Source organism: Mustela putorius, unplaced genomic scaffold, assembly GCF_011764305.1.
Source record: "Mustela putorius furo isolate JIRA1106 unplaced genomic scaffold, ASM1176430v1.1 tig00003867_pilon_pilon_pilon, whole genome shotgun sequence".
Lineage (NCBI taxonomy): Eukaryota > Metazoa > Chordata > Mammalia > Carnivora > Mustelidae > Mustela > Mustela putorius.
The window spans coordinates 30,023,457-30,050,310 of NW_025422019.1; the positions used below are offsets into that span (position 1 = coordinate 30,023,457).

At 36.2% G+C, this 26,854-nt stretch overlaps 1 protein-coding gene and 1 non-coding gene across 4 annotated transcripts in view; one reads left to right on the forward strand and one right to left on the reverse strand.

Annotated features, from left to right (window-relative positions):
* Positions 1-26,854, forward strand: part of EPC2 (enhancer of polycomb homolog 2) — a 113,038-nt gene that overhangs the window by 13,303 nt on the left and 72,881 nt on the right. The window lies entirely within an intron of this gene.
* On the reverse strand, positions 13,217-13,323 carry LOC123387956. Its single transcript, XR_006602445.1, has one exon. It is a non-coding gene; the product is annotated as a U6 spliceosomal RNA (small nuclear RNA).

Sequence of the window (26,854 nt, forward strand, 5' to 3'; positions counted from 1 at the left end):
CTGTATTTTATAATATATGATCTTAGAGTTAGTTTCTTAATCTAGCATCATAAAGTCAAATAATTTTGATTTTAAATTTTTTCCTTTAAAATCTCTGAAGAATTGGGAATTGGCAGATTGTAGCTTTCTGGTTGAATCATTTTAAAGTTTGGATATGAATCCTTAATCTTTTATCCCCATGTGGCAGTTTGGCTGTCTGTAAGCCTTGCGTTATACATAGGACTTCTGTTTATTTTCTTATATACAAGGTAAATATTTTAAAGTCAGATTAATGAAGTGGCTTGTCAGTGTATTTTCTCTCTGAGTTGTTTATGGCCTTAAATAGAAGTTTTGGTCAGAAGAGCAACAGTAGTCTACTGTTTTGAAGGAAGCGGTTTATTTCTGCTTATCATGTTGGTAAGCTGGATCTTTCATACAGATTGTACTCTCTAAAACTTTCATTGAAGTGCGTGCTTATTCATCCAGCATATATATCCATGAATACATGGGCTATGTCTGTACTTTTGTATCTATCATCTGGTACAGTGAATGACATACAGTAGTTATTCAGTGAATATTTGCTGGTGGAATAAACAACACCTGCTGTGTACTTCAGATTACAGACAGCGTGTGATGCCCCACAGAGTTGTTAGAGGGTTGAGGAATTGTGATCTAGTGTAGAGTTACCTTTTAGGGTAGGCAAACTTGTGTAAAGAGCTGTGCCTGGGTGGCTCATTTGGTTAAGCATCTGACTCCTGGTTTTGGCTATCATGACCTCAAGGTTGTGAGATGGAGTGCCCCAACAGGCTCCATGCTGATGCTCAAGAGTCTTTCTTTCCATCTCCTCTTCCCTATCCTCACTCTCCTTAAAAAAAAAAAAAAGCAATTCCTGTTTGAAGAGCTCTGGGAAAAGAAACTTTGTGATATGGAGGATGACCTAAAGAAATAGTGCTGCTTCATTATTATACAAGAAATGTGCAGATTTTACTTATTTTGGTTTAAAGCACAGAAGACACTTTCCATAAAGTACTTAGATGATTTTCTATACATTATCGGTGCTTCAGTCAGTAGTAGTTCTTTTTCAGCTTTGTTTGATGTATCAGCTCAGCCAACTTAGAGTTAGTTCATCAGGGCTTTCAAAATACCTCCTAAAGAAGTAACAAAAGATTTAGGTCAGTGATTCTCAAACTTTGTCATGTATCAGAATCACCTGGAGGGCTTGTTAAAAACACTGATCACTGGGCTCCATTCTGATAATTGTAGCTTGTAGTGGGTTTGGAATGGGGCCCGGGAATCTGTATTTTTTAGCATGTTCCTCATGATGCCTGTCCAGTGACCAATTTGAAAACTACCAATTTAGGAGGGAGAATAGCAGTTCTCATCTTGACCACATAGACTAATCTGGGATGCTTTTGTAAAGTAGATGTGTAGACCTTACCCCAGATTTAGCAACGGAATCACAATTGATGGGTGATTTTGATTCTAGGCAGAAAAAGGGGTTAGTATGTGTGCCCATGTCCCCGGCCTATCTACCTTGCCATTTTACCACTCCTGTCAGAGGTATTTCTCTATGCTGTAACTAATTCTTGAGCTTTTAAACTTTTTAAAATTGATTCATTGTGTATGTATATAACAGAAATAACGTTCAGCTTGACAACGCACACCCATGCAAATGAACAGTTGACCTTTTTCCCCCATAGTTACGTTCTGTAAAGTTGCCATGAACAGTGAATTATGGAATACTAAACCATTTCTCCTAAAGGAGATGCAGGGCTGGAATCCTGTGAACCTCTGGTCACAATATTTTTATCAACCAAATCAATGCATAATCTTGTTTTATATATGTTTCCATTTTAAATATATTGTTGATTCTAGGCATTGAACTCAGCAGCCAGCAGCACTCTAACTTGTGCCTGAATGAAGCTTGTCTTAACACACGTATTTTCTTGGGGCGCCTGCGTGGCTCGATGGGTTAAAGCCTCTGCCTTCAGCTCAGGTCACGATCCCAGGGTCCTGGGATCGAGCCCGGCATTGGGTTCTCTGCTTGGCAGGGAGCCTGCTTCCCCCTCTCTCTCTGCCTGCCTCTCTGCCTACTCGTGATCTCTGTCAAATAAATAAATTTTAAAAAAAACCACACACACAAATATTTTCTCTGTAAGGTGCATCACAGCCTTCTTGTGCTTAGGAACACTAGACAGCACTTCAGCACTACACTTGGGGAGCCTATAAACAATGACATCAACAAAAAAACCACAAAAATGTGAAAAAGTGGCACTAAAAAGGACATTAGAAGTACACTTGTTTACAGTGTGAGAGCTGAAACAAAGAGTGTCACCTTGTTTGACCTCCAGCTGGGAACAGATGACTGGGGCCACTCAAATACAGCTCTGTACATTCTTTGAATGACTGTGGAAAGTACTGCACATAGTGATTTGGGGGTCACAGGTTTTTGTGAGGTGAATTTGCAAATACAGAATTTGAGACTAATGAGGATTGGCTATACATATATTTCCTCCTTCCCATTTCTGTTTTGTTCAACGAGCTACTTACTGATTTTATGATTCACTAGAAATTCGAAACACAGTGTGAAAAACAGTGTGCTGATTCAGCAACATGTTATGTATTATTTACTAGTTATGCAGTGATAGGTAACAAGTGATATTAAACTATATATATGTAATTTCCCTCATTAAGAGAATATAGGTTTAATCTTGATAATGGGGAGCTGTGGTTTTGGATACATCATTGGGTTTGTATTTGTAAAATCTCACTGATGGATGGATTGTGGAGGGCATCACATGGGTGCAGAAGTTGGTGGTGGCAGCATCAGGAGCAGCTGCAGCAAAGGCAGCAGAGTGGAGACTAGGCTAGTTATAAAGCCAGTGCAACTGGAAATAGGATTTCTAGTTATGTATTTTCAGCAGATTTGTGACAAGACAATTTGGATGCCTTGTGGATTAGGGGATTTCAATTAAGTCTTAATTTTATATCAGGGATTCTTAATTGAAGTCTCTGGTACTGAGATAGATTTAATGGGGTCTGTGAACTTACTGATTTTTTTTCTTTTTTAACCACAGTTATATATATGTATGTCTCCTGATTATTCTTCTCATCATCAGATTATTAATGAAGTAAATGACCTGAAGGAGGTTAAGAATTACGTTTTAGGAGATAATACAGATTATTTCTCCCATTATTAATCCTCATTGCACTTGAATCACAAAGTTTTAAATTTTCTGAGAATTCTAAGGCATTTAAAAAGCTTTATACTGAATTTACATTGTTGTGAAATGTAGAATTTTTACATGGGAGCATGTCACTGAGAAATAAGTATATTGAATATAAGAAGAATTATTTTAAACACAGAATTAATATTTAGATATTGTTTGCCTTTATTACTGTCGGTTTGTATTTAGAACAGTGGCACAGGATGGTATTCATTCTGTGGAGTGGTAAAGCAGTACAGAAGGATTATTGGAGATGTGCTTAGCCATTTGAACATATCTTAAGGTAGCTAGTGTCTCTGTAGATTGGAAGAGTAAAACCCCAAAACATCCACCTTGTTTTATGTTTTTGAAAATACAGACCTTTTCATTATAATGGTCCTTTATATGCTGATTTGTAAAAAATTCAGAATATACCAAAAATTTATAAAGAGGGAGATACAGATTCCTTCTAATTCTGCCTTTCTCAGATATCCATGGTTGACTCTTAGGTGGATGTACTTTCTTCCTTTTCCTCTTCTGTACTTGGATATTTATATATTATATATATACATAAATATATATATATAATATATATTTTATTTATATTTTATATATGTGTGTATATATATACATATATATATATATATATATATATATATATAGGAGTGTGTGTGTGTATGTATATGAGAGAGAAAGAGAGAAACATTTGGTTTTTAATCTGTTCCTTTCAGATTGAAAAACCTGTGGAAAGACTGGCCCAGCCTGAATCATCTTGGCCATTACTGGATTAGTTCTAGACAGTGTAGGCTGAGAGTTGGATGGTATATGAGAATTGCAGTTTGCATTTTAATCATTAGTGTAAAGAGAGTTTGGAAGGAAGGAATAGTGATTCCCCAAAACAAGGGAATTTAAAGCGTAAATACAGTTGTTTAAAAAATGCTGGTGAGGGGCGGCCTGGGTGGCTCAGTGGCTCTGCCTTCAGCTCAGGTCATGATCCCAGGGTCCTGGGATTGAGCCCCGAGTCGGGCTCTCTGCTCAGCAGGGAGCCTGCTTCCACCCCCCCCCTCTGCTTGCCTCTCTGCCTACTTGTGATCTCTGCCTGTCAAATAAATAAATAAATAAATCCTTTTTTTTTTTTAATTTTTATTTTTTTTTAAATTTTATTTATTTATCAGAGAGAGAGAGGGGAAGAGAGAGAGCACAGGCAGACAGAATGGCAGGCAGAGGCAGAGGGAGAAGCAGGCTCCCTGCTGAGCAAAGAGCCCGATATGGGACTCGATCCCAGGACGCTGGGATCATGACCTGAGCTGAAGGCAGCTGCTTTACCAACTGAGCCACCCAGGTGTCCCGCTTTTTTTTTTTTTAAATGCTGGTGAGATAGGCATTGATTTTAATTTATTGATACTATATCTAGGTTGTGTTTCATTGTATCTCTTTATGGTAATTAATCAGTTCCCTTTTGATGAATATTGGTTGTTATGTAGCCAGAGTTTTTAGTTCTTAATTTTAAAAAATGCTTCGATTTTTTAATTGAAATTGAGGTGTTTTGCCTCCTCTCTCAGGTTATTACCTTGTTTTCTTGTAGAACTTGTATAGTTTGTTCTGGTTCACATGGCTCTGTATACAGGTCCATTTTTTTCCCCCCTCATCTTAAATGGATGTCCAGTTGTCCAAACAGCATTTAAAAAATACATATATTTTCTTCCTGGTTTGAGATGCCACTTTCATCATCTTTGAAATTCCTTAGGCATTTGGATTTATTTTTTAATTTTCTGTTTTGTTTCATTGGAGATTTACTGTTTTATTTTTAAAATTTTTTGAAGATTTACTGTTCTAATACTTTCATTGTTTTATCATTATATATTTATAAATTTTAAAAGTTTATGGTGAGGTTAGTTTCTTCTCCCATTCTTACTGTTCTCCTTTTTCAGAGTTTTCCTTACTATTGTTGCTTGTTTATTTTTCCATATGAACTTTATATATTTTGTCTAGCTCGAGGAAGAAAATATTGGAGTTTTTATTGGCATTTATCGTACATTTATAAATTAACTTATAGAAAATTGACATCTTTGTGATGTTGACTTCTTATTCAAGAACATAGTTTGTCTCTTCATTTGTTGAATATTTTTCAGGTGCATTTTCTTACATTTGCTTTGCTTTTGGTTAAGCTTGTTTTTGGTTAAGCTTATTTCTAGGATAATTTTATCACTTGGTTTCTATTGTAAATGTCACCTTTTTCCCTCATTATACTTTATAGCTTGTTATTATTTGTATTTCAAAAAACTTTTTATCTGTTAACTGTATATCCTACTTTAAGTTACCTGATTTTTCTTGTTTTTGCATTGATTCTCTTGAGTTATTATACAGATGCCATATTGTTTGCTTTCAGAGGTAATTTACCTCTGCTTTTTCAAGTAGTTTGCTTCTAATTGCCTTCCCTTATTTAAAATTTCCATTCCACATTGAATAGTGAAAATAATGTGCATCTTTGTTTTGTTTCTTACTTCAGTGTGACTGCCTATAATGTTTCTCCATTAAATAAGATGTAGATTCTCCTAAACTGATTTACAGATGGAGAAAACAAAATATAGAGGCACCTGATTGGCTCAGTTGGATGAGCATCTGACTCTTGGTTTCAGCTCTCATTTCAGTCATGATCTCTGACCTGTGTTGGGCTTGGTGCTGGACGTGGAGTCTGCTTAAGATTCTGTCTCTCCCTCTGCACACAGTCCTTCTTCCCCACTCCTTTGCTTTTTCCCTCGGTCTCTCTCTCTCTCTCAAAATAAATAAATAAAAATTAAAGAAGGAAAACACAGGGGCGCTTGAGTGGCTAAGTTGTTAAGTGTCTGCCTTTGGTGCAGGTCATGAACCCAGGGTCCTGGGATTGAGCCCCACATCAGGCTCCTTGCTCAGCGGGAAGCCTGCTTCTCCCTCTCCCACTGCCCCTGTTTGTGTTCCCTCTCTGGCTGTCTCTCTCTCTGTCAAATAAATAAATAAAATCTTAAAAAAAAAAAAAGCACAGTAGGCATTTATAATGGAATATAATAATATATGTGATTAATAAAAATACATCTAAAATCTCCAGTATTTCTGTCATGAATGAGTCTTGAATATTTTTAAGTGCCTTCTTGGAATTTATGGTAATTTTCCCTTCAGATCTTTTCATTATTGATGAATTATAATATTGAATCAAACCATCATTTGTGGAATGAACCCCATTTATAATGAAATTTTAATTTTCTTAAAAATATTTTTAGTCTTACTACATTTTTCTCCGTAAAAGAATTTATCAGGCTTTGGCTTCTTGTTGGCCCAAGGTGGCCACTCCATAACTTATAAATTTATATCTGTTTAAGCAACCACCTCTGGCTGAGAATAGTGATTCACTCTCATTTCTAACTTTCCTGGAGATGGAATATGATTGGGCTAATTCAGATAAGGTATCTAGCGTGATTCAGTTGACTGTCTTTGGGAGAAGGTGATAACATTTACCAGTTTGGTGGATGGCAATACACTCCTGGGGAGAGAATGGTAGTTGAGAGAGTGGACACTGGTGGGAGTGAGATTGATTGCTCAAAAGGTGTCTAATTGTAATTTTGTATTTTGCCAATACCACATTTATAGTTTAGCAAAATTCCAGGTTTACCTGAACAGAGTAAGATTTTTTACATTGTATTCTATTACTGGATCACCACTGGCTTTCTTACCTACTCTATAGGACACGTTTTCAGTGGTTATTTGGAGTTAAGAAAGATCCTGAAGGGCTCTCTGAGTTACCTTTCACTGCCACTGCCACTGCCCACCCCACCCCAAGGGGGAAACTCTTATTTTTAGTATAGGCATACAGTTGCATATATCCAATTCAGATGAATCTGGAGATAGCATCAGATCCCACAAGAGCTCAGTTCTTTAAGACTGATCCCTTCCCCCACCTTCAGATGCCAGTCACAAGTCCAGATTGTCACATGTGCATCTGACCAACTGGTTATAGATTGGAAGTATCAAATTACCACCTCTTTGGGTTCAGTTAATTTGCTAAACTGCTCACAGAACTCAGACACATTTTACTTGATCGTTACTGGTTTACTATAAAAGGATAAAAAGCAGGAACAGTCAGGTAGAAGGAAATGCATTGGGTAGGGTAAGAGAAATAGGCACGGAGTGTCTATATCCTCTTGAAGCATGCCCCTCTCCAAGCACCTCCATGTATCCATCAGCCTGTAAGCTCTCTGAATCCAGTCCTTTGGGATTTTTTATGGAGTCTTCATTACATACGCATGATTGATAGATCATTAGCCATTGGTGATTGATCTGCAATCTGTAGTCCTTCTCTCCCCAGAGATTAGGGGGTGGGACTGAAAGTTCCAACCCTCTAAATCACACGATTGGTTCTCCTGGCAGCCACCTCCATCCTTAGGTGCTTTCCAAAAGTGACCTCATAACATAAACTCAGATGTGTTTGAAAGGGATTTGTTAGGAATATCAAGACACACTTACCACTTAGGGAATTCCAAGAGTTTTAGGAGCTCTGTGCCAGGGATGGGGGCAAAGACTGAATATATATTTCTTGTTATCATAGTATTACATGGAGTTTCAAAAGTTAGAATTTATATAGTTATCTATAGTGACATTACTTTGTTTAGCCAGATGTTTTTATTTGAAAGATAGCTTCTAAAATAGATTTATTGGGGTGCCTGGATGGCTCAGTTGGTTGAGTATCTGCCTTCAGCTCAGATCATGATCTTGGGGTCCTGGGATCAAGCCCGGGGCATCAGGCTCTCTTTTCGGTGGGGGTGGCTGCTTCTCCTTCTCTGTGCCAGTGTGTGTGTGCTCTCTCTCTTAAGTGACTAAATAAAATCTTTTAAAAAACAAAATAGATTTATTGAGGTATATTGATGAATAAACTGCATGTACTTAGCATGTACAGTTTGTTGATGTTTGTATGTATACACCTGTAAAAACGTTATTACTACAGTCACGGTTAATGAACATATCTGTCACCTCCAAAAGTTGTTTCCTCATGCTCCTTTATAAGCCCCCTATCCTTTTGCAGGCAGTCACAGATCTGCTGTCACTGTAGATCAGTGGTTTGCATCTTCTAGACTTTTTATATAAATGGGGTCATAAAGCATATTATTCTTCTTTGGTTTTTTTCACACAGCATAATTGTTTGAGTTTAATACATTCTGTACCATGTATCAATAATGCATGTCTTTATATTGCAAGAGTAGTCCATTTTACAGACATACCAGTTTATTCACTCATCTGTTGATTGGTTTTTGGCTATTACAAATAAAGCTGCTATGAGCATTTTTGTACATCTGTTTTCATTTGTTTTGGGTAAATACCTGGGGATGAAATGGCATGATAGTATGGTGGGCATATTAAAACTGTTTAACTTTTCTAAAAAGCTGTTAAACTATTTTCCAGAGTAATTATGGCATAAAGGTACCTTTTGTGAAATGCGTAGTTGAGAACCTTGTTACTCAAAGTTCAGTTTGTGAATATAGCATTATTTGGGAGTTCAATAAAATTCCTGAATTTCAAGTCCTATCCTACACCTCTTGAATCAAGAATGTGCATTTTAGAAAGAGTGCTAGGTGGTTAGATGCACCTTAGAATTTGAGAAGCCCTGGTTTAGAGCAGTGGTACTCAACCTTTCTTTTTCCTCCTTTCTGTAACACCTAAGAGTTTTTTTTTTTTTTTTTAAGATTTTATTTATTTATCAGAGAGAGAGGGGGCAGAGAGAGCGAGCACAGGCAGACAGAATGACAGGCAGAGGCAGAGGGAGAAGCAGGCTCCCCGCTGAGCAAGGAGCCTGATGCGGGACTCGATCCTGATGCGGGACTCGATCCTGATGCGGGACTCGATCCTGACACGCTGGGATCATGACCTGAGCCGAAGGCAGCTGCTTAACCAACTGAGCCACCCAGGCGTCCCTACCTAAGAGTTTTGATACGTTTCTGTGAACTTCTCAAATGGATCTGGGAGATGCTGGATGATTTTAAAAGTCTAATAGATGATATTGATAAATGCAGAGTATTTTGTGCCCCACCCCCACCCCAGTGATTGCTTTCATTATACTGATTTTTACTTATGGCGGTAAAGTGTTCATCTGTTGCCCATTTCAAATTTGGTAGTTTCCAGAGGAACTGCTTCCCAAGCATTTTTTAAGTATAGAGCTCTGTAGCCTGGCACAGGGTTGTTTTTTGTTTTGTTTTTTGTTTTGTTTTTTTTTTTTTGCTGGGTGAGAGAGACTCCTTTTCTTTTTGTGTAATTTCTTGGATGAGTGATTCCATTTGCTAGTTTTTTTTTTTTTTTTTTAATGTTCTTGTTTTTACTTTGTATAGCCAGTGATTCTTGGTTTTCACATATAGGTGTCTTGAAATTTTACGTAAGAGTTATCTCTCTTAGTATTTAAGAAATGCAAAATAGGGACGCCTGGGTGGCTCAGTTGGTTGGACGACTGCCTTCGGCTCAGGTCATGATCCCGGAGTCCCGGGATCGAGTCCCGCATCGGGCTCCCAGCTCCATGGGGAGTCTGCTTCTCCCTCTGACCTTCTCCTCGCTCATGCTCTCTCTCTGTGTCTCTCTCTCAAATGAATAAATAAAATCTTTAAAAAAAAAAAAAAAAAAGAAATGCAAAATAATGTCAGAGATGACTTTGTTAGTCAATAGATAAATTAACTGGATATCAAATAATGTTTTTTAAAGCTGTGTGTCATTTATTTTGCTTACTCTTTTGAATCTTCTCTACTAATTTCTGTTGTTGCTTAAATATCTTTTGGATATTTAAGAGCAAGCCAGCTACTGATGTTACTGTCACCTTCCTAAATTAGTGTTGATGTTGAAGGTCATGGACTTAATCAACATTAGGAAATTCTCAATTTAAAACAAGTTTTCAGAAAACGGACAATTAGATAACAAAGGATTAAACATTTGTTACTTTATGAAGTGGAACTAATTAGTGTTATATAACTTCTAATTGAGTTGTTTTCCAAAAGTTGATTTGTAAGTCAGGTATTTTAGAATTATAATGGGTATGATAAAATGTTTCTATACAATAAGATTGCTTTCACTTTTACATTTTGCCTTAAGATATTAGTTACTCGAGTCATTAAAGTCCTCTCATCCCCTTTTTTCTTCATATCTCTACTGGCAATTAAGATAGAGAAGCTGTGGGTGATTCAGTTCTTATTCATTGAAAATTTAACACAACTGTTTTTCAGAAGAGAAGAATCTTTACCATGTTATTAAATTCTAAAAGGAATTTATTGCATATGGGCACTTACCCGTTTAGTTGATAAATGTCTTTAAGTTCAGTTTTATAGAAAAAGGCAGAACGTTCGTAATGTGACTTCATTGTGTGTGTGGGGGGGGGGTTGTTTGTTTGTTTTTTGTTTTTTGCTTTTTTAGCTAAAGCTAATGTATTTCTTTGGAGGGCAGAATTAATGAAAATACATATAACTTTACTTACAAAAGCAGTATTTAGAATAGTAGAGGAATGGATGGGTAGCATGTTGAGAGCAGATATCCCTATCTTCCTAATTTTAAGAGAAGCATTCAGTATTTCACTTAAGTATGATGCGATTTTTGTTTTGGATAAATCCCCTTTATCAAATTGAAGAAATTCCCTTCTATAGTTTTAGTTTATTTTTAGTTTTCTGAGGATTTTTAGAAAGGGTGTTGGATTTTGTAAGTGATTTTTCTGGTATAGAAATGATCATGGCATTTAAAAAAATTAATGCAACGAATTATATCGATTTTGAAACCAAGGTTGCATTCCTGGGATAAACCCCATTTGGTTATGTTTTATTCTTTTAATGTGTTGTTGAATTCTCTTTGCTAAATTTTTATTTAGGAAGATTATATCTGTTCACAAGGAATATTTTTGTCTGTAGTTTTCTTCTCCTATAATGTCTTTTTCTGGTTTTAATATCAGGTTAATACTGGCTTCATAGAATGAGCTGGGAAGTATTCCTTCCACTTCAGTATTATGGAAAAATTTGTTTAGAGTTTGTATTATTTCCTCCTCACATATTTTGTAGAATTCACTAATAAAGCCATCTGTCCCTGGAATTTTCTTTGTTTGAAGGGTTTTTGACCATAGTTCAGTTACTGTATTAGGGTCATTCAGGTTACGTATTTCTTGCTGAGTGAACTTTGGTGAAATTTGTTTCTTTCAAGGAATTTGTTCTTTTCACTTAAATGACAGGTTTACTGATAAGTTTGTAATACTTGAAGGTGATGTCTCCTCTCTTGTGCCTGACATTGGTCATTTTTGTCTTCCCACTTTTTTCCTCATCAGTCTGGCTAGAAACTTATCAGTTCTATTGATTTTGTTAAAGAATTAATGTTTGGTTTCACTGATGTTTTTTGTTGATTTGTTGATTTTGTTTCAGTTTCATTGATTTTTACTTTGATCTTGATCATTTCCTTTCTTCTGCTTACTTGGATTTAAATTGCTCTTTTGCTAGTTTCTGAGGGTGGAAGCTAAGGTCATTGATTTGAGACCTTTATTTTAATAGAGGTATTGAGTGCAATACATTTCTTCATAAGTGCTGTTTTAGCAGTATTTTTTGACTTTTTGTTTAAATTTTTATTCTCTTTAAGATACTTTCTAGTTTCTATTTGATTTTTTCTTTGACCCTGGGGTTATTTAGAAATGCGTTATTTAGTTTCCAAGTATTCAGTGGTTTCACAGGGATCTTTCTGTTATGAATTTCTTTTTCTTTTTATCCCCCCTATTCTAAATTTCTAACTTCATTATTGTGGTCTGAGAACATTTGGTTTGAATTCTTTTTTTTTTTTTTTTTTTTTTTTTTTTTTAAATTTACTTGACAGAGATCACAAGTAGGCAGAGAGGCATGCAGAGGGGCAGGCAGAGAGAAGGGGAAGCGGGCTCCTGCTGAGCAGAGAGCCCGATGCAGGGCTTGATCCCAGGACCCTGGGATCATGACCTGAGCTGAAGGCAGAGGCTTTAACCCACTGAGCCACCCAGGTGTCCCTTGGTTTGAATTCTTAATATGCTTTTCAGGATATGTTCTTTCTTTGTAAATGATTCCTGTGAACATGGAAAGAAGGTATATGCTACCTTTGTTGGGTGGAGCATTTTGTAAAAGTCAGGTTAAGTTACCTGGTAGTGTTACTGTATGCAGTGTCTCTTGATTTTCTGTCTAGTTGTGTGTGTGGTTTTTTTTAAAGACTTACTTATTTATTAACATATAATGTATTATTTACTTCATGGGTACAGATCTGTGAATCATCAGTTCACAGCACTCACCATAGCACATACCCTCCCCATTGTCCATAACCCAGCCACCCTATCTGTATGCCTCGCAGCAGCCCTCAGTTTGTTTCCTGAGATTAAGAGTCTCTTATGGTTTGTCTCCCTCATTGAGAATATGGTATTAAAACCTCTGTAATTGTGGGCTTGTCTCTTTATCCTTGAAGTTACACTGATTTTTGTTTCATGTATCTTGGAAGTTTTGTTATTGGGTACATAAATGAGTAGGGTTAAGTCCTTTTGACCGATTGATCTGTTTAAGCATAATGAAATAAACTACTTTTTGTCATTTCCTTCAGATTTTCTACATAGATGATCATAATATCTGTAAAGACAGTTTTATTTCTTCTTTCCCTATCTGTATGCCTTTTATTTCCTTTTCTTATTTCACTAGCCAGAACTTTTCAGTATTGTGTTGAAACAAAGTGATGAGGGGACATTCTTGCTTTGTAACTTAGTGGGAAAGCTTCAGGTTTCCCACCATTAACTATGATGTTAGCTATAGAAGTTTTGTAGACAGTCTTTGTCAAATTGAGGAAGTTCCCCTCAGTTCCTAGTTCACTGAGATTTAATATGATGTTTGATCCGGTTAGGTTTCATCCTGTTATTTTACCATTTCCCCTTCCTCCCTACTTCTTTCCCTCCTGTCTTTTTTAGTAGGTTCTATGCCCAGTGTGCAGCTTTAACTACAATCCCTGGATCAAGAGTTGCATGCTGTCTCGACTGAGGAAGCCAGGTCCCCCTAAAAAATATCGAACACTTCATGGGTTTGTGTGTCATCCTTGTGCAGGCGCCATGCTACTCATCTCTGTATTATTCCAATTTTAGTATGTGTGCTGCTGCAGCAAGCACTATTTTCTGTTTCTTGTTTGTTTTCTTTCTCTCCTACTCTGCCTTCTTTTGGATTATTTTTTTATGATTCCACTTTATTTGTTTTTGTCTTACTTGCTATAACTTTTTTTTTTCTTGTTGTTTTACTTTAAGTGATTGATATGGGAAATGGTCATCAGAGAGGTCTGACTTATTTCCCAGAGGACACTTGATAACGCCTGGAAACATTTTTGATTTTCATGCTGTCGGGGTGGGGGTGTTACCATCATCCCATGGGTAGAAGTCAGGGATGCTACTAAGCATCTTCCAGTACACAAGACCTCCCACAAAAAGGCTTGCCTTGCCCAGAATGTCAGTAGTTCCAAGGTTGAGAAATTCTATTTAGGGGTTTAGTGTACAGATCATTCTTGACTTAAAATGAGGTTATATCCCCCTAAACTCATTGCAAGTTGAATATAAGTCAAAGTGTATTTAATGCACCTAACCTACTGAACATCATGGCTTATCCTAACCTACTTTAAATGTCCTCAGAACACTTATATTACATAAAATTAGGCAGAGTCATCTAGCAGAAAGTCTTTTATAATAAAGTTTTGAATATTTCATGTAATTTATTGAATAATGTACTGAAAATGAACAACAGAATTGTTGTACAGTTACAGAATAGTTGTAAATGTATGGGTTGTTTACCCTCATGATTGTGTGGTGGACTAGGAGCTGCAACTTACTGCTACTGCTCAGCATCACAAGAGGGCATTGTACCACATATTGCTAACCCAGGAGAGGATAATGATTCAAATTTTGAAGTATGGTTTCTACTGAGTGCATATCATTTTCAAACCATCGTAAAGTGAAAAAAAAATGCAACTTGGATTGTCATAACTCGTGGACTAGCTGTGTATCTTTAGCTTATCACTGTCTGTCTTTAAGTGATACCACTTACCTATAGTGTAAGAACCTTATGTATTTCCATTTCTCTGAACCTTATGCTATTGTTTCCAAACATTTTACACTTGTAGTAAACCCTGTAACACTTTCTTATTTTTATTTAAATAGCCAGTTATTTTTCAAGTACTTTTAAATGATAAGAGAAGGAGGTAGGTATTTGTCTTCATAATTATTATTACTCCTTCCCATCAGTTTATTTCATATCCAGACTTCCATCAGGTATCATTTTCCTTTTTCCCAAAGGATTATTGTTAACATTTTTTGTACTGTGGGTTTGCTGATAACGAATAGTTCAGCTTTTGCAAGTCTAAAAATGTTATTTCCCCATTTTTGTGTGTGGTAAGGCACATAACAAACATCCTTTTAATAATTTATAAATGTAATTTATAGTATTATTAACTGTATGGGCATTTGTATAACAGATCTCTAATGTCACCTTTGTTTTTTGAAATTATTTTTCCTGGATACAGAATTCTAGCTTGACAGTTTTTTCTTCCAGTATTTAAACAATGGTGCTCCAGTCTTCTCAGTTGCACTGTTTTTTTGTCCCCCCCCCCTAAGATTTTATTTATTTATTTGAGAGGGAGAGTGACACAAGGAGGAAGAGGGAGAAGCAGACTCAAGACCAACATGGTGTGCCATTCTGGTTCCCAAGGTCATGATGTGAGCCAAAGGCAGATGCTTAACAGGTTGAGCCACCCAGGCACTCCCACTTGCTGATGAAATTCAATGTCATCCTTTGTTCCTTGGTGTAGCATGTCTTTTTTTTTTTCCCCCAGCCTAGTTTGTGGGAACAGGTGCTCTTCTTGGCCCTGACAGGGACTTTTCCTTCTAGTCCTTTGGGATAGTTCTTTCTCCAATGCCTTATGGTTTATTCACAAATCTGTGCTGATGAGTACTATGCTGAATACTGCAGAGAACTCTCTGCAGATCTCCTGGACTCTCTCTACAGTGCCTTCCTTTTTGGTACTCTTGTTTATGAGCCTTAGGTGCCTTTGTCTTCTTAGACTATTGTTTCTGTCTCCAACTCATGAAGTCTTTTGGCTTTGTCTTAGTTCACTTTCCTGCTTCATGGCATAGCTTTTCCAGGGTAGTAAGCTGAGGCAATTGTAGGACTGTTTGTTTTGTTTTACTTCTCTTAATTATCATTGTCCTTCATTGCCTGGTGTCCAGTGTCTGGAAAAGCATTGTTTCACCTCTCATTAGATTTTTTTGTTGTTGTTGCTTTTGGTAGAAGGATGAATTGATTTCCTGTTACTTCACCTTTTCTTCTTTGGAATTTTTAAAAATGAGTTTTCTTAATTTATTTGAGAGAGTGTGTGCGTGTGCACAATTGAGGGAGTAGCAGAGGGAGAGGGAGAAGTAGGCTCCTCGCTGAGCAGGGAGCTCGATGCAGGGCTCGATCCCAGGACCCTGGGATCAAGACCTGAGCAAAAGGCCAGACACTTAACCCAGCTGAGCCACCTAGGTGCCCCTGCAGTTTTTTGGTAATAAAATTCATGTAATGCAATTCACCATATTAAAGTGTGCAGTGGTTTTTACTATAATCAGTGGTGTACATCATAACTGTCTTGTACCAGGACACTTCCATTATCCTAAAAAGAAATCCTATACCTATTAGTCACATTCCATCTCATGACCCTTTCCACTCCCCAACAACCACTAATACACTTTCTTTCTCTATGGATTTTTTTTTTTTTTTAAGATTTTGTTTATTTATTTGACAGAGAGACAGCAAGAGAGGAAACACAAGCAGGGCTGGGAGTGGGAGAAGGAGAATCAGGCTTCCCACTGAACTATAGCCTGACATGGGGTTCAGTCCCAGGACTCTGGGCCCACGACCTGAGCTAAAGGCAGATGCTTAATGACTGAGCCACCCAGGTGCACCTCTTTCTCTGTGGGTTTGCCCATATCTGGACATTTCCTGTTAATGGAGTCATACAACATGTGGCCTTTTGTATCTGATGACTTCCACTTTATATTGTTTGAAAGGTTCATGCATGTTGTAGTACTTTGTTCTTTTTATGGCTAAATAATATTTCACTGTATGTATGTCATCTGTGTTGGAGTGGAAGTCAGCTGCTGCATCCTTTTAACTATTTTCTCACCCATATAGTCCATACTTGGTCTCTCCAGGTGATTTTAATATGCTGCCAGAGCTGAGAATTAGATTTAGAAAGTTAGTACTAGAAGAGAGGCAGGTTTAATTAGGATAGGACAAGGACTTATCTAGAGTCTTTTTTATTTTGTCTTCCTCTCTGTCTCTCTCTCTCTCTCTCTCTTTTTTTGGTTATGGAAAGATACCAGATTAGTGATTTTAAAGATTGGCTGGTTGCTTTTTGTAATATGTACTATTCGAGTAAATTGTAGAAAATGTAGAGGGGAAAATAGACACCCCTGATAATTTCACTAGTTAATACTTTGGCACATTTCTTACCGGCTTTTTTTTTTTTTTTTAACTCTACATTTATTCATGCTGTCATCTTCACATTCTGTTTGCCTTTCTATATTTGAGATTATCTTCACTAAGTGATTTTGTTTCCTGTTTTTCTACTTAATACATAAATATTATCAGATGTCATTATTTTTCAAGAAGTCTTACTTGGCAATGGATTTAAAGCTTAGAAACATCTTACCAGGGTGCCTCGGTGGCTCAGTCATTGGGTGTCTGCCTTCAGCTCAGGTCATGATCCCAGGGTCCTGGGATCGAGCCCTGTGTTGGGGTCCCTGCTTGGGGGGACACCTGCTTCTCCCTCTCCTACTCCCCCTGCTTGTGTTTCCTCTCTCTGTGTCTCTTTCTCTCTCTGGCAAATAAATGAATAAAACCTTTAAAAAAATTTTTTAAATAAAACTTACCTTTAAAAAAAAGACCCTCTTACCAAACTGTTTTCCAGATTATACCAATTTATACTTTAACACATTCACTAGCGCTCATTCTTGAAAAGTGTCTGTTATACTCATCACAATTTCACGAGCATTGTAAATATTGTCTTGCCAGCATGTATTGTTTACATTAATGTTTTGTTTCATCTTGTTATTTTTTTCTTCTTTTTTTAAAATTTTAAGTGGGCTTTGTGCCCAGTGTGGGGCTTGAACTCATGACCCGGAGAGCAAGGGTGGTATGTTCTACCAACTAAGGCAGCCAGTTGCCCCTTTTCTTCATTTTAAAAATCATCTCTGTGGAAGTGTAATTTATATACAATATAAATCATTTATTTCGTGTGTGGTTCTGTGTTTTAATAAACAAGTGTACCTGTGTGACCACCATTCCAAACAATAAAAACATTTTCATTCCCCACAAAAATCCCCTTTAACCCTTTTGCAGTCATATCCTCCACCCCTGTTTCAGTCAACTAATGATCTGATTTCAATCACTATGTATTAGTTTTCTCTGTTCTCACATGTCATATAAAGGGAACCATGACAGTTCATAGTCACTTGGGGTCTGGTTATTTCTCAGTACATTTTTTGGGGGGACTTCAAAAATCATTTTTATTACTGAAGTAGCTTTGACACACAGTGTTACATTAGTCTCAGGTGTACAACATAGTGATTCCACAGTCCCATACATTACTCAGTGTGCATCATGGTAAGTGTAGTCACCGAACATTGTTATTACAATATTATCATATTCTTCATACTGTACTTTTCATTTCTTTGACGTATTTTATAACTGGAATCCCCTTCACCTAGTTTGCTCATCCTCCAGCCCCTTCCCCTAAAGTGGAATAAACTTTTTATTTTATTTAAATTCAGTTAATTAATATAGTATATTTCTAGATTCAGAGGTAGAGTTAAGTGATTCATCAGTTGCACACAACACCTAGTGCTCATCACACCTCATGCCCTCCTTAATGCCCATCACCCAGTTACTGCATCCCCCCACCTCACTCCCCTCCAGCAACCCTCAGTTTGTGTCCTACAGTTAAGAGTCTCTTGAGATTTATCTCCCTCTCTGATTTTGTCTCATTCTACTTTCCCCTCTTTTCCCCCATTTCTTCTGTTTTACTTCCCAAATTCCACATATGAGTGAAATCATATAATTGTCTTTCTGACTTAATTCAATTAGCGTAATATCTTCTAGTTCCATCCACATTGTTGCAAATGGTAAGTTTTCATTTTTTTGATGGCTAAGTAATATTCCTGTGTGTGTGTATAAATATACACCACATCTTCTCTATCCATTCATCTGTTGATGGACATAAGGGCTCTTTGCATAATTTGGCTATTGTGGACATTTCTGCTATAAACATTGGTTTGCAGGTACCCTTTCGGATCACTATGTGTGTATTTTTTAGTTAAATCCCTTGTAGTGCAGTTGCAGGGGGGGGGCTCTATTTTTAAACATTTCTGATTTTGGAGTGGTTGTACCAGCTTGCATTTCCACCAGCAGTGTAGAGGGTTCCCCTTTCTCCTCAGTATAGTTCTGAGGTATATTATTGTTGTGCATATCATCAGTTTGACCCCTCTTAATTTTTTTTTTTTAACTCTGTAGTATTCCAGTGAATGAACCTTCCACTTTGTCTGTTTACTTGTTGATGGTATATTTGTATGGTTTCCAGTTCTTGGCTGTTGTAAGTAAAATAACAGTTAGCATCCATGTGCAGGTTGTCTGTCAACATGCATTTCACTTCTGGGGTACATGTTTAGTAGGATTGCTGGGTCATGTGATACGCATGTATTTCTTTTAAGTGCTTGCCAGAGAGCATGCATGGGGGAGGGGCATAGGAAGAGAGAATCTCAAGCCGACTCCCTGCTGAGCAGGGAACCTAACTTGGGGCTCCATCTTAAGATCCTGAGATCATGACCTGAGCCAAAATCAAGAGTTGGATGCTTAACCAAACTGACTGAGCCACCCAGGTGCCCCATAATAGCCATGTATTTATTTTTTAAGAAACTGCCCAATAGTTTTGCAGAGGGGTGTTATCATTGGACACTCCCACCAGCAGTTGGTGGTGTCAGTTACTTAATTTAGTCATTTTGTGAGTGTGTAGTCAAAACTTCTGTGGATTCATTTTGCATTTTTCCTCATAAAAAGTTGTTGAGCATCTTTTCAAGTGCTTGTTGGTCATTACTCTTTTTTCTTTTGTGAAGTGTCTTTTTAAATCTTTTATTCATTTTGTTTTTAAAAATTGGGTTGGTTTATTATTATTGCGATATAGGAGTTCTTTATTCTGCATAGAAGGGCCCTCACATAATGTATTGTGAATATTTTTTCAGTCTGGCATGTCTTTTCATTTTCTAAAGTATGTGTTTTGAATAGCATACTTTTTTAATTTTCAGGAAGCCCAGTTTATCATTTCTTTAATTTATAATCTGTGCATTTTGTGTCCTCAGAAATCTTTACCAAACTCAGGGTCACTAAAATTTTTCTCCTATATTTTCTTATGGACTTTTTAAAGTGTAGGCTTTATATTTAGGCCTGTGGTCTGTTTTGAGTTAGTGTTTATGTAAAGTATGAGGTAAGAGCATAGGTTTATTTTTTTCCACACTCTGTTCAGACCATTTGTGGGAAAGACTGTCCTCGCCCTCATTCAATTCTCTCATTAATTGGCTCCTAAAATTCATTATCTTTATGTATGTGGGCCTATTTTAGACTTTTGTGTGGTTGTTTTCTGTTGTTTTACATGATCTTATGCTAGTGACACTGTTGAATAATTTAGGTTTATGATTTATGATTTAATTTGTAATCAGATTGTATATGTACTTCAGATTTACTTTTTCAAGGTTATTTTGGCTATTTTTCTTTTATCTTTCTATATGAATTTTTGAATTAACTTGTCCATTTTTGTTTAAAAAAAACGCTTGGGGTTTTGATTGGAATTTATTAGAAATTTAGAAAATTTGGAGGGAAATTTATCCAAGTAAATTTTTTTGGAAAAGTATTGAACCTTCCAATCCATTAAGGTGTTATATTTCCATTTACATTGCTGTGTTAGTTTCACACATGATTTGTTAAGCCTGTCTCTTAAATATTTAATAGTTTTGATGCTGCTATAAATGATACTGCTTTTTATTTTCATTTTTTAGTTGCCAATATATGGAAATACAATTGAGTGTTTAATACTGACTTGTGACTTTGTTAAGTTCACGTAAGTTCTAGGAACTCTGATGAAATTCCCTAGGATTTTTTCCCTACATGAGCATATCATGTACAAATTACCATGTACAAATTAATTTTATGTCTTCTTTCTCAGTCTGCAGGCAGCCTGTTTTTGTTTTTCTTCCCTCATTCTACCGACTATAATCTTAAGTGAAAGGTGGGCTAGAAGTGGTAACAGACTTCTTTGGCTTGAATTTCATCTCAGGAGGAAAGTATTCAGTCTTTGACCCTAAGTATATAGTTAGGTATAGGTTTTCTATGGGTGCCTGCTCTTTATCGGCTTGGGGAAATTTCTTTCAGGGAATTTTGTGTTATGAATGGGTGTTGAAGAAAGGGTTTTAATTGTCAAAATTCCTAAATATTTTTTATCCCGTTCTTAAAATTACACTATTTTGAATATTGTGTCTCTTGTTTTAATAAAAACAAACTTTTATCTCTTAGAGTGTGCCATGAACTACTGTATCATCACAGTTCTTTGAAAGATACCTTATTTAAGTTTTACACATGAACTTCAAATCATTATTTTCCAAAGGAACTTAAAATTTCTTTGTTTTCTGTTCTCTTCATTGTGGCTATATGAATATTCATTTCTAGTAAGTGAGGTGTTTATTTATTGTTTCTCCTTGTGTACTATTTTGGTTTCTCCCCACATCCTTGTTGATTTTAATTACTTTTAGAGCATGTTAAACATTAACTTGGTTTTAAAATTCAGAACCATCAAAAGAGATGATGCTCAGAGAATTGTCTCTTTCTTCATTCTGTGCTATTCATAATACCATATTCTTTGTAATAAATGATCATGTTTTTCAAAGTTGCTTGTGTATTTGAGAAGAAGGAGCATTGGGTATAAAGTTTTATATATCGCTATAAGGTCTGCTTTACTAAATTAGGTCCGTGAGTACGTCCTTGCTTGTTCTTTGTCTACTTAACCTTACGCTGAGTGAGAGTGGTGTGTTAAAGTCAGTTAATACTATTAGTGTGTCTTTATCAGTCCTTCCATATACTGTAGCTTTTGCTTTATAAAAAGGTTGCTGTGTTTTTTGTTAGATATTCTTAAATATGTATAGGATAACCAAAACTTAAAGATACAGACATTCATGAATGATCTGCAGATAGTAAAAGCCTTTATTGTGAATGTTGTTTATTGGGGCATGCTTAATGCTTTTTGACTTGAACTTTACTTGTCTGATAGGATCTGCTCATCTTTTTTACCATCTTCCATTACCTGATAAACTTCACCCATTCCTTTAATTTTCTTTTTATGAACCACATTTGTGTGTGTGTGTCTGTGTTTATTGTACATGGCATATAGCTGAGTCTTGGGTTATATGAGACAGGTTGAAAATTTTTTCATTTTTATAGTTAAGTCCACTGCTATTTATTGATATGATTGAATATATTTAGTCTCAACTCTTTTATAGTATTTATAATTTTTTTTGCTCTTTTTAAAATAATTTTTTTTGCTCTTTTTAAAAAAGATTTATTTATTTTAGAGAGAGCATGCAAATGGGGTAAGGAGCAGAGGGAAACGGAGAGAATCCTCAAGCAAACTTCTTGCTGAGTGTAGAGCCCAAACAGAGTTCAGTCCCAGGACCACGAGATCATGGCCTGAGCTGAAATTAAGAGTTGGCCGCTTAAACGACTGAGGCATCCAGGTGCCCTGTCTATTTGCTTTTATTTAAAAAGATTGTATTTTGTATTTGAGAAAGTTTGTATTTTTTTCTTCTCCCATTTTTAGATGCTTTATTTTCACTTTGCATGTAGATGTTTGCGTATTAGCCTTTAGACCTTTTCCCATCTTTGGAAGATTTGTATATGTGTATAAGTAAAATTTTACTACAAGTTTACCAATTATCTCTTGGGTGGATGAAGAGTGTCCATGTGTGTACGTAAAATATTTTTGTTTTTTTTTTGTTTTGTTTTGTACGTAAAATTTTACTAGAGTTTATACGTTATCGCTTGGTTGGATGAAACCAAGGTGAAGATGGCCTCTACTCTCAATATATAGCCAGTAGTCACTTGTGGCTTTTGAGCGCTTGAAATATGGCTAGTCCGAATTTAGTTGTTCCATTCAGGTAAAAATACACACCAGTTTTTGTAGACTTGTTATGGGAGAAAAAAATGCATAGTATCTCCATAGATTTTTTAATTGATTGTGTGTTGAAATGATAACATTGTAGATAGATATGTACATTGGCTTAAATAAAATGTATTATTAAAACTAATTTCACCTCTTCTTTTTTAAATGAGGCTGCTAGAAAATTTAAATATATGGCTGACATGTGTGGCTTGCATTATATTTCTGTTGAACAGTGCTATTCTAGTAGATTTGTCAAAAGTCCCTTACAAAATTCCCTGAGTTCCTTCTGGAGCCTTGCTACTTGAAGAACAGCTTAGCTGAATTTAAAATCCTTCATACTTTTCATTCATTGAGGTTTCTCAGAATGTTGCTTCATTAATATTTTGCACTATGTTGTTTTTGAAGTCTGATTTTAGTCTGTTTTTATTTTTTTTACTTTAATAATATATTAGTTTATAATAATTATTACTGTTATTTTACTATTATTGTTTGGAGTCTTTGAAAATTTTGTCATTATTTTTGAAATAGTTTTATTCAGAAATTTGTCAAAATTGGTTGTTGTTTTGGATTACTTTTGCCAAGTACTTAATAAGCTTTTTGTTAATTGTTGTAGTAAAGAACTAAAAACCTAAAATTTGCCACCTGAAGTTTTTAAATTTGCAATACAATAGTGTTAACTATATGCAGTGTTACCAGATATGTAGCACTTTTTCATCTTGGAAAATTGCATCTATACCCATTGAGCAAACAGCTTCTTTTTTCCTCTTCTCCTAGTCCCTAGCAACCACCATTATACTTGTGATTTTTAAGAATTTGACCACTTTAGTTATGCCTGGTTGGCTCAGTTGGTAGAACAGGTGACTCTTGATCTCAGCGTTGTGAGTTTAAGCCCCACGTTGGGTGTAGAGATTACTTACAAGCAAAATCTTGGGGGAAAAAAAAAGAAAGAATTTGACTACTTTATGTAACATATAAGTGAAATCATACAGGATTTGTCTTTTTGTGACCAGGACTAACTTATTTCACTTAGCATAATGTTCTCAGGGTTCATCCATGTGATAGCATGTATCAGAATTGCCTTCCTTTTAAGGTTAATACTCCATTATATGTATATACCACATTTTGTTTAGCCCTTCATCTGTCAGTAAACATTTGGATTCCTTCCACCACAGGCTATTATGAATAACACTGCAATGAACATGGATATGCAAATACCTCTTCTAAATCCTGTTTTCAGTTGTTTTGGATATACACATAAAAGTGGGATTGCCAGATCCTGTGGTATTTCTGTTACTGTTACAGTCCGTGAACATTTTTGGAAGTATACAGTATAGTATTTTTAACTATAGCCACCATGCTGTACATTACATCCCCACAACTTCTTAAAATTATAACCGGAAGTTTGTACCTTTTGACTATTTTCACCCATTCCCCCCTCCTCCCTCTTGTAGTATTTGTCTGATCCTGCTATCAGGGTAGTACTGGTCTCGTTAAATGAATTTGGAAGTTTTTCCTTCTCAGTTATTTGGTAAGAGCTTGACATACACAGAACACTCCACACAATAACAGCAGAATACCTATTTTTCTCAATTATACAACAGAACATTCTCCAGGATAGATCACATTAGGCCACAAAACAACTTCTATCAAATTTAAGAAGTATGAAATCATACCAAGTATATTTCCCAACCACAATGGAATAAAACTAGAAATAACAGCAAAGGAAAACTGAAAGTCACAAATATGTGGAAACTGAACAACACACTTCTGAACAAATCAGTGGATCAAGAAAGAAGTCACAGAGGAATTTGGAAAATACTGAGACAAATGAAAACACAGTATAACAGTTTTTTTTTTTTTAAACTGATGAACTCATTTGTGTAGAAAAGTTCAAATTGTTTATATCTCTTGTTTTATGTTATTAATGTCATAAATTCAGTCTTTCTACATTTTGTGTCCTTAACATTTTTTTATTCAACACTTTTTTTTTTAAGATTTTATTTGAGAAAGAGTGAGAGAGAGAGAGCATGAAAGGGGGGAGGGTCAGAGAGAGAAGCAGACTCCCCACTGAGTAGGGAGCCTCATCCTGGGACTCCAGGATCATGACCTAAGTCAAAGGCAGCCAGCGTCTCAGCCAGCTGAGCCCCCCAGGCACCCTTAATTCTTACTCTTATGCTTTGATCTTTTAAGTTCTATACCAGAATCAAAAATGACTTATGCACCACCATTATAGTATTCAAAATTCTGTATTTGTCTATATATATACCTTTACCAGAGTTTTATGTTTTTGAATGTTTTTGTGTTGTTAGGTGTCTTTTTGTTTCAACTTGAAATGACTCCCTTTAGCAATTCTTATAGACAGGGATAGTAGATATAAATTCCCTCATTTTTTGTTTATATGGATAGGTCCTTGTTTGTCCTTTGTCATTTTTGAATGACAGTTTTTCCAGATGTAATATCTTGATTGGCAGTTTTTTCTTCCAGTGCTTTGACTATGAGCCCATTCCTTTCTGGCATGTAATATTTCTGATGAGAAATTGTTGATAATTTTATGGGTATTCCTTTGTACATGATGATTTGCTTTTCCCTTGCTTTCAAGATTCTGTCTTTGTCTTTGACTTTTGGTGGTTTGATTACAATGTGTCTTAGTGTGGACTTTGAGTTCATCTTTGCTGATGTTATTTGAGCATTTTTTATTTGGATTTCTTTCCTCTGATTTGATTTTCAGCCATTGTTTTTTCAAACAAGTTCTCTGTTCCTTTCTCTTTTCTCCTTTTGGGGCTTCCATAATGTTTATATTGGTCTGTCAGCAGTGTCATATAAATCTCTTAGGCTTTCTTCATTTCTTTACCCCTTTTTGTTCCTCTGACTAAATAATTTCAAATGATTTCTTTTTGAGTTCACTAATTATTTCCTCTGCTTAATGAAGTATGCTGTTGAATCCCTCTAGTGGGTTTTTCAATTTGGTTACTGTAATCTTCCGCTCCAGAATTTGTTTGGTTCTTTTTGATATTTCTTATGTCTTCATTGCTAGTCTCATTTTGTTCATGCATCAGTTCCCCTGGTTTCATATAACTGCCTATTTGTGGGGGGTTTTGTAGCATGTTGAGCTTTATTAAGATAATTATTTTAAACTTTGTTGTCAAATAATCCACACATCTCCATTTCTTTAGGGTCTTTTTGGTAGGTTTATTTTGTTTCTTTGAGTGTATTTCCTATTTCTTGGTGCACCTTGTTATTTTTTTACTGTAATTTGTGCATTTTTTTAAATTTTTCTTTTTAAGATTTTATTTATTTTAAGAGAGAGGAAAGTGAGAGGAAGTGAGCATGAGCGAGGGAGAAAAGCAGAGGGAGAAAAGCAGGCTCCCTCCTGAGCAGGGAACCCAGTGGGAGGAGATCCCAGGACATCGGAATCATGACCTGAGCCAAAAGGAGACACTTAATCAACTGAACCATCAAGCCTGTGCATTTTGTTTTTTTACTTAAAATTTTTTTTAAGTAGCACCTGGGTGGCTCAGTGGGTTAAAGCCTCTGCCTTCAGCTCAGATCATGTTCCCAGGGTCCTGGGATCCAGCCTTGAATCAGGCTCTCTGCTGAACAGGGAGCCTGCTTCCTCCTCTCTTCCTGCCTCTCTGCCTAGTTGTGATCTCTGTCTGTCAAATAAATAAATAAAATCTTTAAAAAAAAATTTTTAAGTTTGTTTACCTTTTTTTTTCCTTTTCCTTTTCCTTTCTTTCTTTTCTTTTTCTTTTTTTTTTTTTTTAAGTAATCTCTGTATCCAGGATGAGATTCGAACCTACGACTCCCAAGATCAAGAGTCACTCTTCCAACTGAGCTAGTTAGGTGCCCCTAATTTATGCATTTTTCAAAAACAGTCAGCTCTCCCAGTCTTTTACAAATTGGCTTCATACTGGGAAGACCTTTTCCAGTCAGCCCAGGCAAAGAATCTGGAAGCCCCTCAAACCTTTTCAGGAGATGCATCTTCTTTGGGCATGTGCACATAATTTCCTGGTTACAGAGTATTGCTAGTTTTTCAGGAGTTTGTTACCTTTTGCTCCCTCTGGTGTCTCTGTGCAGTACTATAATTTCTTTGGTGCATCAGCAGTACTCTGAGTGCTCTCTTGTTCTCTGCAGTTCCCAGGAATCCAAAGAATGCTGGCTCTTTCAGTCCATGTTCTTGAGTTAGCTGAGACAGAAATTAGTCCCTTGGGCAGTTTCCCAAAAAGCCGGAATGTTGGATGTGCATTCTACTTTTCTCTTTTCTTCCCAAGAGAGAATCTATGAGCAGAGTGTCTTCTCCTGACTGTACCAAGCATTGTCAGATTGTGCCTGTGGTGGTGAGGGCTCTTGTATGTCATCCTGTTCCCCTGTGAGCTTTTTTTGACATGTAGATTCCGATCTGTTTTACAGACATTTCAGGG